Source organism: Aythya marila (genome assembly GCF_965140915.1).
Source record: "Aythya marila genome assembly, chromosome: Z".
NCBI lineage: Eukaryota > Metazoa > Chordata > Aves > Anseriformes > Anatidae > Aythya > Aythya marila.
Genome location: NC_139080.1, coordinates 22,455,749 through 22,475,871, shown reverse-complemented (window position 1 = coordinate 22,475,871; position 20,123 = coordinate 22,455,749).

Here is a 20,123-nt window from a genome sequence, read left to right as displayed (position 1 = left end):
TAGGTGGAAAGGATGGATCATTGCTTCTGTGTGGTCCCTCCGATCTTTGTCCTAGACAGAATGGTGTAAGAGCATTTGCATGCAGTAATCAGGATGGAATCCCAAACAGATTTATAAGAGCTCAGTCGGCCACATAACAATGTTCACTACAGCACTAGCAAATTGGTAGCTTCCCAAGTATATTTGGCCCAGCTAAAAGGGGAGTTCATGTCCAGTTTAGGAAACTGAGCAACGGAGAATTTAGCGTGGTGTGCATTTAAGGATACTCCGTCCCTTATAGCTGTTGTATCACCTAAGCACCACATGTCATTTATTTTCCTCTATTTCTGCACATCAAAGGTCATATAGGTGCCAGTCAGAAAATTACTGAAATCTGTCCTTGAAAGGGTATGTCTTTCTGCATTAAGAGTGGGAAGATGCCATTTTTATAAGCTGTAAGACTTTTTCAGTGAAGACCTAGCAAGATCACTTAATAAATAATCTCACTTCTTCAGTAATCCTGCTTGGAATGAATTCATCAGATCACAGCTTGAGATAGCAAAGGAAGTGTTTTGGAAGCTAGATGTGAAGACTCAGCCAGAGAGGGCTCCAGGCTTTGGTTGCTATGACCACCCAGAGGGATCAGATTTGGCCTTGCTGGTAAGGGCTAAGCCATGGCTTTTGGAAATTGGGTCTCTTCAGTGCTCAGCACATTGCAATCACTGCAATTTTTTAACTCTTTCCTCCCTCTCCACTCACCTTTTAACATCAAAGTGCTTAGAGCTGTGCAGGTTTTGCGACATTTATAACAAAATTATTGCTTGTCTTGTTAGAAATCACATCTCACAATATGACATCTTTTGTAATGAAGATGTCTTCCCTGTATGATTGAAGATCTCCCTCCCCTTGAAAACAGATTGGTATTGAGTAAACAGCTCATGTTCAAGTAAGTTGAGGTAACAGGTTGCACATGTGGGAATGTCTTCCAGTTACATCTCTGTACAGACATAGACCCTGGACTTAACTGGAATTTCAGAAGACAAACTTCAGTTGTGCACTTTAAGTTCTTATTGTGAGAAACACTCCGTAGCCAATAACTTAGGCTCAGGCGAGGATCTCAGTGAAGTAGTAATTTATTCGCGATTGCAATGGCGGGCGCCCCACAAGCAGGAGAGAGCGCATCTACTAGTTCCAAAACACAGTTTATATACCTTTTTATGGCAGGACCCTCCCCTGTTTCCCCACTGAGTGGGTAATCCAGATTCACAATCTATCTGATGCTTCACAAACAATGCATGGCCTTCAGTCGCCGGCCTGTTAAATTTCAAATTTCTTTTGACATTTTTACTGCTTGAAGTGGTAATGTTTCTTCACTTATCTGACTTGACTTGACACCGTGATTTTCACCTAATTGTCCTAAGGAGTCTGATTGTCTGCATTTTACAAGGTTGCCTGCTAAACTTTTCTTATCACTGTAAGCATATCTCAGTACCACATTCCCTCCTTCTAAACAATGTAACTCTGCAAAAACAACATTTCTATTCCCACAATTCCCCCCTTTTCTTTTTTTTTTATAAACTGTTGATTTTTGCAAAAACTCTTTTTATTTTTATTTATTTATTTATTTTAAGTGTAATTTGGTAAATATCTTCCTCTTCACTTTCTTTGCTCTCCATTTCCTCTAATATAATCATTTTATCTGAGTAGGGTGGTGGATCTATGGTCATTTGTTTCAATAATGTGGTTTCAATTAACCGCTGGACAAGTCCCCTTACACAGGGGATAATGCAACAGCCAATAGCTGTCAAAACTCCTGCTACTATAATTGAGGATGTAAATATGGACGTTACCATCCCTTTCCATTTACCAAACCAAGATTTCAACCATCCTGTGATGGAAGTGTCTGCTCCCGAATTTTCTGCCAATTCATTGGCAAGGGTGGTAAGCCCTTGCAATGCTCTTGTTACTGTGCCATCCGGGGCAGTATTGTTACGGATAAAAGTACAACAGTTGCCCAGCATCACGCATACACCACCCTTCTCCACAAGCATCATATCTAATGCTATCCTGTTTTCCCAAGCCATTTTGCTGATGACATCTAGTTGTTCAGCGATTCCTCTCATCGCATCCTTGGTATAATTGATGAATCTCTGCTGATTATAATAGAAATAATTAATCCAATCCACATTTTTATTGATTGTTACCCACCAGAACAGTAACTCAAACCCTGCAGCAATTTAATTTCTGGCTTTATATTCATCCCGAACTCCTCTAGGTACCCCAATAGAATCTATGTATACTCTATCATCAAATGATATTCCTAAGCCTCCTTTACTTCTTCTGGGTATTTGTGATGTTTCTCTTTCAAATGCCAGGGTGAAGGGTATAGCTGATTGAACAAGTGCACAAGTGCCTTCCCAATTAGATGGTAGGGTGGACCGTAAGATCTTCCCTCCACTGTACCACCAGAGATCTGCCCTGGGGATCTCTAGTCTTGAGCAGTTTCCCATCAAGTCCTTGGTAGCACAAGGCAAATTCTCCCAGATGCCAGGTAGCACTCACACCCTGCCGTGAGAGGCAAGCTGTATGGTTACCTATAGCTGTAGAGAATGCAGGGGGAACTGTGATATTGTTATCATGCAAGAAACAGCAAAGAGAGACTTACAGGCCTCATTTCCCCAGGCAGTCTTTTCTTGGTACAATGCAATCATACATTGCATCCCTTGGGAGTCTTTGGTCCACCCCCATGGGAAGGGCACTATCTGGGCAATCGGTCATCCCAAGGCACAAGCATAGCAGTAGCTACGGTTGAGACTCTGGACAGTATATTTGACCCATTCTATCCAGGCATTCACGTCCCCATACCCTGTTTGAATCTCAAATGTTTGAACTGCCACATTTCAGAGGGCCTCCTGTTTACTCTCCTGTTTTCTCCTTGAGTTTCTCCCTTTCTCTGATGGCAATAGAGGATTGTTTCCATACAGCTATTCTCAATCTGGCTGTTGTGTCTCTCCCAGTTATTTGTTCTTTCTGCTCAATTGTCATTGGGCATTTAAATCTCCACAAGCTAACACCTCACAAGCATCAAACGTGACGGCTTGTGGTACATAACCCTCTGTCACAGTCACCCATATTTTGATGGGGTATCCCATTTTTGCTATTATCTGGTCATGCCTTTTCCAAGTTACCAATTGACCAAGGCCTTCTCTGAGGCCTAGAATCACTAAAAACAAAATTAGTAATCAATTTTTCCCTGTCATTATTTTTAAACCTTAGGTTTCCAAATAATTATCGATACAAAGATAAGATGTACACTACTACTATAACAACCCCCCCCTTGGGAGCACTGCAGTTCGCTATAGGTCTGTCCTTTCTCTCACTCGCAAGCCACACTCATTAGTTACCTGTGAAAATAAAAGGTTAGTTTACATTGTAAGCTCTTATCCTGCTCAGAGTCCACTACGAGATTTTTCTCTTCAATTTCAACTTCCAACAAGTCTTTTGTAGGAACAGCTTCCCAGGTACTAGCGTCGACAGATGCCTTCACTCGAGTATAGTGAGTCCAACCTTTTTCCGCAGTTCTTACGGCTGTTTCAGTGGTCAGTAATTGTCCTTCCCATTCAGGCCGGAGTTGACTCTTTCCAGGTCCGAATCAGGACCCGGTTTCCTGGGTGATGGTGGTGAATGGGGAATTCCAAAGGTGGGGTTTGAGCCAACAACCCACAGGTCCTGAGAGATGACAAAGAAGAAGACAACCCCAGAATACAGTTCTTAAGGAAACTCTCTTATTTTGAATTGTGGTATCTCATCCCTTCTGCCCAGATAGGGCAATCTGAACAGCATCTCATATGGTGAAATTCCTATATCCTTTCTTGGTGCTGTTTAAACCTGTAGGAGTAAGCATTTTACCCAAGGAAATTGGGTTTCTAACACTAGTTTAGTTAATTGCTTCTTTAATGTCTGATTCATTCGCTCCACCTTCCCAGAAGAGGAGGGGTGCCAGGGGCTGTGAAAATCCCACTCAATCTCTAAGGCCTGCTTTAACCCTTGCAGTAAAGCTTACACCCATCTAGTCACGTGGTCAATTAGGACAAACAAGTAACTCAGTAAAGTTTACCTGTATACTTTGGAAAGGTCAAACCCCTGGCTCCCGTCCCCCTCTAAATGGGTTACAGAACACCTTTTTATTTACCTTTTGTCATATGGTACATCCTCTACATATGTGCTTCCCTAAAGTGTATATTCCTACACAGACATACTTTCTTAGCACAATATCACACATTGCTTGCACCTCCCAATGACTCTTTTGATGTAAAACAGTTAATATTTGCCTCATTATCACTTTATTCAGCATTTCTCTCCCATCAGGGAGTATCCGTTTTCCTTCAGACTTCATGGCTCCTGATTCCTTAAAAAAATCATTCTTTTAAAACTTTTTAGTTCTTTCTTAATTTTCAACAATTCCCTGAATCCTCTCTGGATTTATTCTTCATTTTCCCTCAGACATTAGATGCCTTAAATACCTGACTTCTCTTTCTCCATATTGTAACTTTTTTTTTTTTTTTTTTTAATACTCTCAAGCCCTGCTTTCCCAGAAAGTTGAATAGCTTGTTTGTTAGTAGCTTTCTTCACAACTCTTTTCTCCTGTCCTGACAACAGAAAATGATCCACATATTTGTAACATTAATACCTCCTTGGGAGGTTGTAATTGCTCCAAAATCTTTTTTAAAACTTACTCATATAGATAGGTGGCCCTGTAAACCCCCCAAGGTAAAATTGTCCACCTATATTGTTGCTTCCGTCCCCATTTCAGGGTCTTTCCAGTTAGAGGTGAATATACGTTTGCTCTCAGGGCCTGAGAGCACTCCATTAATTACACTGTTATTCCAGTCTAATAATTTACTAGTTGAATGCCCAATTTAATCATCAAATCCCTTCCCAACAATTTAGTCTCTGCCTTGGATACATACAATAATTGCCCAGTGATCATTTTATCCCCTAGTCTCAGCTTGGTATCCCCCCCAAAGTGGCACTGTTATCCCAGCCCCACTTTTTAGGGTTTCATTAGTTAATTTAATCCCTGATACTTTACAGGTCAGTAATGACCTAGCTGTTCCCCAGTGTATTGGGTTTGATGGCAAGGTTCGGGGGCTGTGAGTAGGGGGGTGGGAAACTGCAGTGGCAGCCCCCATGAGAAAAAAAAAAAAAAACGGAAGCCTCCCCGTGGCAGATAAGGGACAATTTCATCTGGCCCCACAGGGGCCCACTGCTGCCCAGAGCCAAGCCATGAGCAATACAGTCCGTGCCTCTGTGAGAGCACATCCACGAAAACAAACAAACAAAGAAACAAACAAAAACCTGCTGCTCAACAGCAGTTGAGAGAGCGAGAAACCCCCCCGCAGACACCAAAGTCAGTGCAGAAGGAGGGGGAGGAGGCGCTCCAGGCGCTGGAGCCGAAACCCCCCTGCGGCCGCTGGAGAGGCTCCTGGTGGAGCAGGCTGTTCCCCCCTCCCCGATGCTTGGGAAACTGACCAAACACCACAGCAAATATGCAAATATACCAAAACTTCTAGACTGTTACTTAGATAACGCCTACATCACCTTTCCCTGCTCATCAATTTCAAACAGCTCTGTTAAATATTACATGCCACACCTTTAACACCTTCGGCAAGACTTTTAACACTTCCTTTATCTTTCTCCAGCCCGCACTTTTCTAATACCAGCACCAAAGGCTCAGTCAGAGTCCAACTTAATTCCATACCTTTTCCCTCCAAGATACTGAAACAACATATCAATATAGCATATTTCATCCCATTTTCCTTCTTTCCTCCTTCTTCCACTCCAGATATTCCTATTCGAAGTGGCCAGCCTGGCCACACTTAAAACATCTTATCAAAGCCTGTCTCTGCTAGGACTCGGGCCACAATACAGGCAGCCCTCTTTGCCTGCCATTCCTTCATCTCTCTTCCTCTCCTTTCCATCCTGGCCCTGACTCCCCCTGAAGATTTTCTTCATCTTTCTCCAACCCTCTGCCTCACTACCCGCTGCACTGTCAACACCATTAGTTTCGATCTCTTTTTTTTTTTTTTTTTTTTTCCTTCTCATCTCCCCTCCAGACACACACCTCCAGGGCCTCCCGCAGGAGGGTCCCCCAGTGACTGTTCACTACATTCCCCCACCTTCTGAAGCATTTTCTGCGTATTTTGCAAGACTTTAATCACACAATGAACTTTCAAGAGCCCTTGGGATACTGGGTCCTCAGGTCTCATCCCCAAGTACTTTCTCATTCTAACCCGAAGTCTCTCATATGATTTCTGTGTTGCACACTATTATTATTCCAGCCAGGATTGGCAAGTGGGTATTTCTGCCCTGCCGGTATTACCCCTGGTCCTGGAGGATGAGCTCTTTCCCATTCTTGTATAGCAGCTCTCCTCCTGATCATTCCCATTTCTTTCCCTGTAAACAACATACTTATAGACATAATTCCCTCCCCCAAGAGTATAAATCAGGTCATAGGAACTGGTCTAATTGTTCAGCTAGGCTGTTGGGGTCCTTGAATAAAGACTTCCTCTCCTTCTTAAAAAGTCCTAACCTCTCTGCTGGTAAGGAGGAGGGGGTAGTTCACCTAAGAGGATACACAGTTAGTGTTAGTACTGTTAGTATCAGGGAAGGCAAAATTCTCAACATATCTTCTACCTTGTTCTAATTCTTGCCAGAGCCTAGAGTACAATCCTTCTTTAGGGACAGTGTTAATTACAGTCCCTGTCTCCCTTCCCGGAGTGACTGCTGCTGCCACCAGTTCAATATTAAGATTATAGGGAGCATAACTTGGCTCCTTCTCTGAAAAAGGAATCTTATTGTTTACACATAAATTTAAAGCCTGAATTTTCATCAGACCCGTATTTTGGCCAAAATACTGCTGTTTCCTTAATTGATTGTTTTGTCCAGACTGATACACAATGTTTAACCTGTGTTTTTTTTTTTTTTTTTTTAATTACTTTTCTTTTACAATCCCTCTAATTTTGGGATTATGTTTCCAATTTCTTATCATTTTTCAGGAAGAACTATTAGTAGGCACTCCCCCAGGGATATCTCCCTGTCCCCTGGAACTCATATTTTCCCATTTTTCCTAACCCTTGCCAGTATGTGCTACAGAAATTTCCCTTCTGCAGTGTACCACACACCAACGTACTGAAAAATGGGGGTGTACCGCCAAGCACTTCCCCGTGCCAGCGTTACCGCACACCTATGAGTTTACCAGATTCCCTGGAACTCGTACTTCCCATCTTTCCTAACCCTCGCCAGTATGTGCTACAGAATTTTCCCTTCTGCAGTGTACCACACACCAACGTACTGAAAGATGGGGGTGTACCGCCAAGCACTTCCCCGTGCCAGCGTTACCGCACACCTGAGTTTACCAGATTCCCTGGTGTACTTCCAAGCACTTCCCCGTGCAAGGATTACCGTACACCAGATTCCCCTGGTGTAGTGCCAGCACTTCCCCGTGCAAGGGCTTACCATACACCAGATCACCCGACCCCCAAGGCAATACTTAATATTTCTTACCTTGGTCTGTGCACAGAGTTACCGGATCGATTCTTAAAAACCCGGAGTGCCTACCTTCTTCCTTTCCCCACTACTTCACGGATCCTGCCTCTTTAACCAGTCTCGGGCCCTCTGTCAGCTTTCCGCAGAACCGCCACCGTCGATGCACAGGACCGCTGAAATCAGCGGGGCATGCCTTCCTGCTGCTGCGGCGGTGGGGCTCCCCAGTAGGTGACTGGATCCCGGACGAGCCCCCAAATTGTGAGAAACACTCCGTAGCCAATAACTTAGGCTCAGGCGAGGATCTCAGTGAAGTAGTAATTTATTCGCGATTGCAATGGCGGGCGCCCCACAAGCAGGAGAGAGCGCATCTACTAGTTCCAAAACACAGTTTATATACCTTTTTATGGCAGGACCCTCCCCTGTTTCCCCACTGAGTGGGTAATCCAGATTCACAATCTATCTGATGCTTCACAAACAATGCATGGCCTTCAGTCGCCGGCCTGTTAAATTTCAAATTTCTTTTGACATTTTTACTGCTTGAAGTGGTAATGTTTCTTCACTTATCTGACTTGACTTGACACCGTGATTTTCACCTAATTGTCCTAAGGAGTCTGATTGTCTGCATTTTACAAGGTTGCCTGCTAAACTTTTCTTATCACTGTAAGCATATCTCAGTACCACATTCCCTCCTTCTAAACAATGTAACTCTGCAAAAACAACATTTCTATTCCCACATTATTACCACATCTGTTTTGAGGTCAGCTATGCTTACAAAGCAAATTATTTTACAGAAGTGCAATGCACTTAATTGGGTCACTGCATTCTAGCATCCTTGAATAGTGTCTAGAGACAGGGTCAGGGCCTGATATGAACAACAACTACATGTGTTTGACAAGTTTGCAGTCCATTTCCAGGGCTGTCTCTTTCATTCCTCAGAATCCATATACTGGGCCAGAGCTTCTCTTCCTTCCATCGTCTTCTTTCTCCTGGGACTGCTTCACCTCTTTCTCACTGCTTTTTCACATGCCTGTGGAGTCTCACAGTCAGTGTACGGTATTTCTGTCTTTGATTTTAATGTGAGCATTATTAACAACTTTCCAATCTGTAACTTAACACTATATGGTATGTTAAAGAACCTGATTTTCAGCTGTTTTTGTCAATTTTGTGTTGAAGAGTAAAAACTAATTCAAAATCTAAATAAGAATTTAAAGGGAAAATGCTAGAAACATTAAAATATTACTTGCTTTCAAATAAGATTTTTTATTTCAATTTTTCTACCACAATAAAGACACCTTCAAGATCTTGTTTCTTATTATGAAAAACATTGAGTTAGGAACAAATATAAACAGAGGGAACTGAGCCTCTCTTTTTGTCTCATTCTCTTTCACATTTAGCCTTTGTTATTGAAATGCTCTATCAAAACAAGACCTGCAGCAAAAAGGAATCTCAAACATCTCATTTGCCCTTTGTAGCTCAAAGTTTCCTTAGAAGTTTATTTACATAAGATAAGGTTACATTGTTGAAACCATCCTGTCAATTAGCAGATAACATTTGACTTCAAATGTATTATTCTTCACAAGCATTTTGTCAAGGATACTGCTGGTAACTGAGTTACTGTGGGGGAGGGGAAGTATGACAGCTATAAATTACACATATCAATTAACCATGGGTTGCTCAGAATTGTTGTGAAACAAAGAATAAAACTGCTCATTTAAATAAAAGGGAAAAAGAATTCAAGTTGCCTTTTTGTACCAGCTGCAATGGGAAAATACAAGGAAGTACAATATTCTGTCCCAGGATTTTCAGTGAGGCTTAAGAAGTCAGCTCAGCTTCTGTTACTGCTTTTGTTATTGGTAAAACTGCTTATAATGATAAAGGACCATGGCCTGAATTCTCTTAGCATGGATTTTTTTAATAACTTTTTATCCTAATAAGGATCTCATGCTGAGACACTTAACACCCTTCTACAAAGTATCCCTCCACAGATTTACGAATTTGCCATGCTGCTCATTCCACTTCTTGCAGACTTAATGATCATGAATTTTAATGTACATAAAACTACAGAGAACTATGGGTTTAGGACTGCAGTTTAGTGTTTTGGGGTTCTTCCCTTCACCCCCTTTCTCCTTTAGATGGAACTGCAACCCTTTTTCCCCAGTATGAGCAGAACACATTTCCAGCACCACAGGCTTCCATGCTGTGAACAAATGATCTGTAGGATTGGTGGCTTCAGCCATGGCAGCTACCTCTGCCTGTGGTCAGTGAACCTTCTACAACATCTATCAAATTAGGCTAGCAGGCCACCAGCCTCCCTGCTCACAGCACTGGGTGTCCCTCAGCCCTTTTTGGGAGCACAGCCAGGGCCACAGCCAGTGGCCATAGAGAGCTGCTGAGCTCCCTGCTATGCCAGGAGCAGGGAAGGCTGAGAGCTGGACATGGGTTGGCTTCAAGACAAGCTTCAGGTCTGGTGAGTGCCCATCAACCTTGTCAACTCCCTGGGCCAGGCTGGGCAGCTGCACCGATGGCATCCCTTCCCATCTGGAGAAGTGAAGGGGGCACTGTGGTGAGCAGCCACATGGCTCCTGGGGAGAAGTCCCGCTCCCGGGGAGAGGTCCCCATGTGTTAGCACAGGAGCATGAGCTGAGATTGAAGGCAGGCTGGTGAGGCTGGGGGACCCATGGTGTGGCATGGCTCTGGGCTGCTCAGTAACAGAGATGACACAGAGAAGCTGGGAGGGAGTGAAGGGCTGAGGGAATCCCAGGATGGCGGTGGGAAAAAGGGTTGGATGAATTGGTGGAGTCCTCAGGCCCCGGGTGGAATTGGCTCTGTGTTGGCAAAGAGTTGGCTCCTGTGAGAGTTTATGAGACCCTTATAAACCCTCATTCTGGGAGATGGTATGGCGCTCCCCCCCCCAGAAGCTCAGGCCTCGGGATGGAGGGTGAAGGGCCTGGGTGAAATACTGTGGAGAGCCCTCACAGGGACAGTGGAGACAGAGGCCCTTGGTCAGTTTAAACCCTTCAGTGAGCTGCTGAAATGTTACATGTAGTGTTAAAAGGGGAAAGCTGTGACTCTGTATTACTTGTAGTATTGTGCTGAACTCTGCCTCTTTGGATAGCCTGTTTTAATTGGTTATTTTGTATTTAGCAGATGAACAAACTGCAAATGAGAATGAAAAATAGCAGTTGCAAAAATGATGTCCATAAACATGCTTATCATAAAGACAGCAGCATTCTCTAATGCCAGATGCTTGGTGAGTCCCATGTAGTTCTGCTGAGTTGATAAACAAACACTTACAGCATGTGTTGGCTCTCAGCTGGTCATCACGATCACAAAGAGCCGCCAAGAGATATGTTTCTTGTTATCCATCTGAGACTTAAAGCCTTTAAAAAGTAAACCTAAAAGAAACAACCAAACAACTACAACATCAAATGGGTAAGAGTGTGGTAACATGTTTTGGTAAACTTTGGACTTAAATTTTTATCATTCCTCTGTGGTTTGAATGACTTGATTACAAAAGAAGTCACCTTGCGTAAGGTGTCCAGAGTTTTGCAAATGGAGTGCTGTGGTTAAGTGTAAAATGTCAGCTTGGTTTTGCTTGTTTCCCTTATTATATTTATGTATATCATATATCTAACATATACTGCATATCAGGAATCTAGTCAAAGCTGCTTGAACAGTCAATAGTATGAATTCTCAGCTGGGTTGTCTTTTATTCTTGTCCAGAAGCTTTCTTTCTGAAATTAAGGATGCAAAAAGTTACGTTCTTTGTCTTGGTACCACAGTGTGTCAGAACATACTATGTCACAAAATAAGAATCCTCACAAACTCATTCTTAGTCAGGAGTTCAGTTAATTACATTGTAGAAATTTGCCCAGTTGAGACTGTTGATGCAGCTGCTATAAATACTTGCAGAGCTGCTAGAAACCAACATAGCATTGTTCCCAATCAATTTTTAATCTGAAAAATGTACTTTTTATTAAAAGATTGAGAAACAGTGAATTCTTGGACATCAGTAAATGTAATGAGTAAAGTATGTATAACTAATCATAGTAGAATATTTATTACAATGAAACTGCTGAAAATCTTGAGAGACTAAAAAACCTCACAAAGACACAGTTCAAAATCATCTCTAGTAAATAAGTATGAAAAAACTCCTCAAATGAAAACATCTTTTGCTGTTTAGAGGCAGATAATCCATTCTTAGTCCAGTGCACAAATTTGATTTACAGTGCATTTCAAAATGTTTATCTTTTTTTTTAGGGTTTCCATCACTGCCTAAGCCAATAACCTGCTGTGTCTGAAAATGTCTGGGCAGTAATTGTCATTGTTTGCAAAGCTATTTTGGAAAATAGTGAGCTTCGTGGCATTTTGTAGAGTTAAGGAATGCAATTACCAACATTGTATACATAATCCAAGTGACCTTCTGGCTTCAGAAGCTCAAACCCATAGAAAAAAACTTTAACAACAGCAAAATGTTTGTTTAATTTTTCTTCTGTAGTTGGTGAGTCGTAGGTGGATTATATTATAGCCAGTTTGGCAAAAATGTGATTAGCTTAACAATTCCATATAAGTTCATAGCAATCTTGAAGTAAACATGCAAGGAAGAGTATGATTTCTCCATGTGGGTATTCCAGCCCTTTCTCATAAGTATTTGATGAAGGACTGTGCTGATATGGCAGTAGCTGGGTGTTCATGTGATTCACCCAGAATAATTAACAAAGAGCAGAAATAATTATTTACTTTTGTAGTTTTCCAAAAAATTTAATAGATGTGAATATATTGAACTCTATTCTACACATGAGCATGTTAGATAAGGGATTGGGTGCTAGTTAGAAATGGACAGAGATCTTTCCCAAATTCAGTGTTGAGTTTCCCCTCTGTCTTTTGCAACCTGCCATGCTGTTATAGAGTGAATGTACTTTTCTGATAGACAACTGTTGAAGAATTTAAGATTTGAAGAAAATTTTGGAATTTCAATTCAAATTAAAAAACAACAACAACAACAACAACAACAACAAATGGTTTTCTTTAAAAATAAAAGTATTAAAAATACTTTTTTTTTTTTTTTGAGAAAAAATATTTAAACATTTTTGTCTCACCATGAACATCCTACTGTATAAATAACATGCAATCGCACTTTATTGACAACAGAAAAATGTAAAAATACACTTCGGGTCTCTCTTCAGTCCCCTTCCTGACTGATTTTAATCACAGCTCACCCTGTTCTATAGTGGGTCTTGATGCATTTCACAGAAATCAGTTAATGCTTCAGAAAGTTACCAGCATTTTCAAGATCATGTGTAAAATGAGCATACCCAGGCACCACGGTATTTATTCGTTGATGTTCAAATATGTATTGCATCCAAGTTATACACAACTTTTGGGAATTTCCATCTGTATCTTATACTTTTGACAGACTTTTTTTTTTTTTTTTTTTTCCTGTTAAAGAGGCACTTTTGAAAGAGTAGTTTGGGATGATTTTGTGCCAGAAGTTACCTGTCTCACTCCCATTTTGAGAACTGGCCACTAGCAGACACATTAAACCTTGAAAGTCATAAATATTGTATTCCATAAGTACCTGGATCCTAGGACCACATTCTGCAAGTTGCATATTATGACTTTTATTTTAACATTTTTCTCTATTCAGACTAGTTACAGGTTTCTTGATGATTAGCAAGAACCAGTTCTGTATCATACTGTGTGTTTACACCCCATTCTGGTTAATGTGAAATATATTTATCTGGACAATTTTATTTTGATCCACATTGTCACAGAATTAGATTAATTTAAAATAGTCCTTTACCTGTTCTGTGCTTTTGTGCTCAAATAAATTGGTTCAGATTGGGTCAGACATTTTTTGACTGCCCATTCATGTGTCTGTACATTTTTTTTCTTCTCTGATTTTGAGTTCAGCTCTAGATCTTTCTTTCTCCCTAAAAAGAAACACCTCACTCTTTATGCAACTTAAAAGGTCTCTAGGAAAATTGAGCTCACCTTCCCTGTTTCTTGTGTGTGTGATCCACAGCAATCTCTCTGTTACAATTACAAAGAATCTGTTCTAGGCATGGCATGCCTCTTATATTCATGGTGTGCTCCTCATGTATAGAAGTCAGCAGATGCAGATGCTGAGGCAATGATACCACAGAAAGGAAGGAATGAACTTACTAAAATGGTTGGAAGCTGAGGTTTTTCAGCTCAGAAAACAACTTTGCTGATCCATGAAGCTCTGAGATATTACTTCTATATGACTAAATTAAACTGAATAATGGCAGTGAACTGTGAGGTGCTTAATTTACAAACACTGAAGGTGTTGCATTGAAGCAGGCTCTCTGATGTATTACTCTGCCTGGTTCGGTGCTGTCACCACAGCCCCAAGAAATGCAATATTCAGACAGATTTTGCACTGTATACAAACAAATTCAAGTATTCATATTTGGAAATGAGGGACTCCAAAATGCATGTGCAATAGAAGTTAGAATTTCTTCCTCTCGAGGTCCTGTAGGTGCTTCCTCTGCTTCTTTGGGGCTATTAGGGAAATGACTTTTTCATTGTCACTCAGCCTCCATCTATGGATTGGAAACACAGGAAGGTCTGAGAGAGTTTTGAAATTATCTGTCAACCTTATTCTGGGAGTTTTGAGAAACCATTAGTCCTTGGTAACCCCAGGCAATTTCTAAAACTAATAGAAGTATCTGTCAGACTGTGAAGTGGGTTGATCCACAGTTCTTAAAGTTCCTCTCAAAACTGCCTTCAGGCAGCTGTCCATGTTGTGAGGCTTCTGAAGAGGAGGTTAAGGAGGGTTGTTGAAAGGTGCTTTGATACTTCCTCTGTAGCATATACATGTACCCTTCTAAAGGGTATTCCTGTAGTTTCTGCTGGAGCGGTTCTTTGGAGATATTCCAAGCCTGCCTTGATGTGACCCTGTGCAACATGCTCTAGGTGACACTACTTGGCAGGGGGATTGGACTAGATGATCTCCAGAGGTCTCTTCCAGCCTTGGCCATTCTGCAATTCTGTAAAGTGAAGCTGAACATTTTGGTGGTGTTCCTGTGGCTTGAGCCTAGAAAGTACAATCTGAGTGAATAGAAAATTGCTTCCAAATCTTTTTTAGGAAGTCTTTGTCCTGCTCTTACGAGTTGACTTTTGAAGTGGTAAAATCTCATAGGGATGCTTGAATTTTCCAGGGAATGCCTCTAATATCTAGAGCTATGAAGACCAGCAAATCCATGGAACTCGTGTATTTGGTGTGGAGCAAATGACCAGGTTTAGTCAGTTCTAGACAATCTATATTACTCAGTAAAATTGGATGAAAAATAATAGGAAGGCACACAGGCAGAACCCAGGCTGGTTATTTTGTTGTTAAGTCTTATAATCTATGATATATACGTAGGTTAACCATTAATCACTTACCCTATGGGGCATTCAAGAAAAGGTTATGATATAGGGCATAATTGCTGTCTGTAATCCCTTTCAAAGTTTAGAAGTAAAAGTTCTATATCACTGATGGAGAGTAACACTTTTTCTCTAGCAAGTTCTGTGTTTTTAGATCTCTGCTTAGAACAAAGTAGTAAAGTTAGTCTGGTTTGATGATCCCCTAGCACTGGCAAATCATTACAAAACCTGCCAGCAGTCAGAAGACCTTCAGTGCTGGTGGTGCCAAAGCATTTGGACCCAACACCTTCTCTGGTGCTGCAGTGCCTAGAGCTGAGATACTCTTAGTTCTCAGGTTAGAAGTGCAGTTTTAAAGATGTTGCTTTGCATGGTCGCATGGGGGGACAGGTGCTTCATTGCTGTCAGAGGCAAGTTTTTGGTATTTGGGTATTTGAAGAAAGTTTGTTTTTAAACAGCTGATCAAGATTTGAAACAGCAGTAGCTGTAATGTTGCTAGATTTAATCTTGGTTAATGGATTCTTGTAGTCAAGGAATTATAGAAGTTGCCGGACTATTTGCAAACCCAGGTGTTTGTGAAGAAATAAAGAAGTATTTAAAGATGCTTACTTGCTGAATAGATGATGATCTGGGGAGCAAGGCATTATAAAAGAGAGAAACTAATAATTTTATTAACAAGCATTGCTACCTCTCAAAGTTGTACTGTGTTAGTTAGAAATAAGCAATTATGGTTTCTTTCTTCCCTATCTCAGGGAATTTTAGGCCAAAATTAGTAAAGTGAGATTCCCTTCTTTGCCATTTTATGATCTCTTGATTGGACTCCCTATTAATATGAAGCCAAAAACTCCTTTGGTATTATATTTTCTGAATATGTACTGTGTTAATGAAATTTATATAATTCTAAAAGTCATAGAAGAAACTGTAGTGCCTGCTGTTTGTGCCAGAATCTGTGTGCTCTAGAAGAAAATTAACCACTTGGCTTTAGTCAGACTCTGTGTGCAAGTGTAGTTTCACAATGGCAGTATTTGAAAGCCACAGTGAGAATTTGTCTTTATCCTGCTTAGTGCTAGTACTTTTCACAGTCTGTCACTTGTTATGTGAAGTAGAATCAAGAAGAAGTTATATGAAAAGATGAAGTTAAGCAGGGATGAATGAACTCATAAGAAATATCACTCGGAGTGTATTGAGAAGAAAACAGACTTCTCAGATCTACTGAGCAGAACTAAGGTGAGACAAACAAAAAAAAAAGTGCATAAATAGATGCAATTTTCCTGCTTTTAAGTCTACGTTGTTTCCATTTACACTTTCCACCAGTGTTTTCACAGCTGTCGATCACTATGGCTTGAGACCACAAGAATAAATGGAGAGCTTAAACTATAAACATCTGTTTTCTAGATTTGTTATCACTGAATAACATCCCCCCCAAAAATGTTTTTTTTTTTTTTTTTTTTCAAACATTTGTCAATTTCTTTATTTTTAAATCCAAATTCTAGATTATGTGATAAAACACCCACAAAGGATCTCAGAGAGACAATGGCAGGAGAGAGAGCCCAGACAATAGGCTGCTGGGCCCATCACAGGAGCCAGCAACCCATCAAAAGCCCATCTGCACAAGCCCAGGGGAACCCAGGGATGCACAATAGCAGGCAGGAACCCAAATCAAGGACTCTTGAGGAATGACCACCTTGTCCGGTCCCCTCCCAAAATATGGAAAAAATGAAGCGTCAGGGCGAGGACCAGAGCTATGTAAGGAGTAGTCACACAGTGTGGTTTGGCTTGATATAACTTCCCTTGTTCAGACATGGCAGACAGAAAAACAAGACTTTTCTGGATTTCTCCTGATAAAGATAATGTATTGGAATTCTGCACTCTTGACAAACTTCTGTGAAAATGAATTTGTGTTATATTAGTATAAACTGTAGGGGGAGGATTTATTTATTTATTTATTTATTTATTTATTTATTTAAGAGTTGTGAAAATTAGATAATGGCTTTTATTATTTTTTTTTTTTCCCCAGCATCTGTCATACAAAAAGGTGCCTCCCTTGCAAGAAGTGTTGAATACAGTTTGGATGCAGTTCTTGAGCCCAGATTCATCTGATCCCTACCTAAATGCCTAAATGCCTGCCTACTGTGTTATCTAAATGTTCCACCTGAATGCCTGTACCTTGTGCTTGAGCAGCTTTGATCAACCTACTCTGGAATTGGTAGCCACCAAACCAGTAAGAAATATTTCACCATAAATTAGATGGGATTTAACCTCTATAAATCTGGGTCTATCATTTCCTTTTGATCTTTGGCTTCTAGTTCAGGTGTGCAGATATGCCCAGTGTAAGAGTGATGAAATAATGACTTATTACTTCGTGTGTAAATGAGAGACAAACTCTTGATCAAAATTACTTTAATTCTATTTCTTTTTAGCCTGTGATTCATATGTGCATATGCACTTACTTGATGACAAATATTATTTTGTACTAGCTTAACTTGGACCAAGATGAATACTTCTGTAACATACTACACTGTGTTACAAATTAAGGTATATTTTGGGACTGAGCATCTGTAAATGATCTGTCTGCTGTATATTTTATGATTGTTCTTCATAAGGTAAATCAGTCGTGTTGCTGGTGTTGCCAACATGGGGAAAGCTTCCACTTAATGACCATCTATAAAAATATAGCTTTTTACATTGAGAACTAGCCACCTGGATTTTTACATATTCCATTTACCATGTTTCTTTCCTATGCCTTGAGGAAGGGAGGCAGCTCACTGTCAAACACATATGTAGATTTTGAGGAATGGGAGGGAATGAAAAAGGAGATCAGTACAACCCTATTAGCCAGATGTTTACCCTCATGTTATGCAGTGACATCTGCAGATAAAACACAGTCCTGTAATTATAACCAATTACAAAAGCATGCAAATTTGAGAGATGAAGAACCACGTCTTAGTCCGGGGTGTTGTGTACAAGTTTCATATACCACCAAAACTGAAGAGGTAGCTTGTACTTTAACCTAGAGGCTTAAGGCTCCCAAATAAAATATAACAGGTGTTTGTGTCTGTCTTTGGTGTGAAGATGAAGTTTAAAACACACCAATACTGAATGAATGACTTTTCAGCTTTGTGCAGATTAGAAAGCAATCTGATGGCTCTTAGTTTTTGAAGTATAATTATTGTGCATTTATTTAGCTCATTACCAAAACTATTGAGTACTCCGGCTAACCAAATTCAATCAGCTTGTTACTGGAAATGCAAAGTCAGCATCTAAATATCTAAAACCACACCTTTCCTAAACAACCTCAAGGGTCTTCTAGATATCTCACACAGTCCGAGTGAAGGAAACTAGTGATCTCTCTGTTCCTCTTCAAAAAGTCTTGATCCATCTCTTGTCTTTCTTTCCTATGGCTGCAGTATCCATCCTAGCTTAGAACAAGTGAAATATTTTCTTTGATTATACTGATGTACTTTTGATCATGTATAAACATTCTAGCGATAGAGGGCTTTGACTAATAGAGACAATAGTGCTCTGTAACTGTAAGTGAGTCAGGAAGGGTCTTTGTAAATGAACTGCTTTTGAAGTTCCATAAAGTGCAGTAACATAAAAATACTGATTTTGGAAGTACCTGCTCTTTTAATGTTTACAACAAATTGGAACTGTAAAGACATTAAGGAAGAAACAACTTTTAACTTGATTTAATATTTTTGCCTGAAGTCTTGTTCAGACCATTTTCCATGTTTTGAGACTTGGCAATCTTCACTTTTAGAATAGGTCTCCCCTCCTGTTCTTATATTAGCACAAAGTGCTGTAGTCTTGTGGCCAGTCTGGCCTATTTCAAAGAAAGTATTTAATTTATTGTAAATTTTATTTTAATAAAATTTGAATTCAATTTCCAATTTGAATAGTCTGTGGCTTTGTTATTTTAAAAGAAGGGAAAAAATCGTGGATTCAGATTAATTTTTGAATGTATCAGCTTTACTTATTATCATTGCTGAGATAATCAGATATTTGTGTTTCTGTAGTAGAAACATGTAGGTCATATTTAAGATAAAAATGAAATAAGATTATAACAACAAGTTTTAGGGACCTTGAGTGTAGGGACAAAAATGTTTAATTGTTTTCAAATTACAGAATTTGTGATCACCTGCTAGTTAATGATAGACTCTTCTCAAAATTTTCTTTACTTTATCAGGAAATAATGGATTAAATACTTTATGAACACTGTTAATGTCATTTTAATGTGCAAGGTTCTTCTACATGGTCAGTCATGCTGTGAGGAATTACCTAACTTGGAAATACTCTATATGGTAGTGAAGTAGCTTAGTACTGTAAACTTGATGCCCATAGGGTTGTTCATTTCTTCTTCCTTTCAGTAACTTTTTCTGTTTTCTTTGACAGTCATGACAGCAATTACTTCAACCAATAGATGACAAGGAGGCATTTGTTTCCTTTATATTAATCACTTATGGAATTGCAGCCTCAGGGTATGTCCATCAAACTAGGCCACACAGGTTACATTCCTGAATTCCTAACAATACTGACTACACAGTAAATGAAAAGAGGTCTGAAGAAGCTGAGAATATCTTTTTCTGTAATGATAAGAAACCTCTCTTGACAATACATTTGGACAAAAACTAGAAAAGATTATACAAAGGTCTTAAATACCTGTGAAATAAAGTTGTTTTTCTGAATATTCAGTTGCTTCAGTTTTTAATGGCATCTTTCATATTTCAGCAGTTAAACTATTCAGTAGAACTTCATTTTCAGCACATGTAAAATACTTCCATACCATGATTAAAATGTTTCCTTTTGATGGCATGAGAAATGTTTAAATACCTCTGCATAGCTTATCTGCACAAATAAGATCGATTTTCTTTTTCAAAGCAAATTTATATGTAATATGAAATTTGTAATATGAAATTTGTAATGATTTTTTTTCCCCCAAAAAAATAAAATTTGGCATGCTTCCTCCTTTGATTAGAAAGTCAAATCTAACTTCAGCTCTTCCAAAGAAGATGACAAATAAGATATTTTCAAATATGAAACATGCCAGCTAAATATTATCATGCTAAGTGCCTTATTCCAGAATATTGTCAAGTATGAAATAATTTCTCAGCAATGAAGAAATGTTCTAAATATTCTCACAAACATTGACACAAGTTTGCCACTATGTGCAGACCTAAAAAACAATTTTTTCCACCTTTATTTAACCA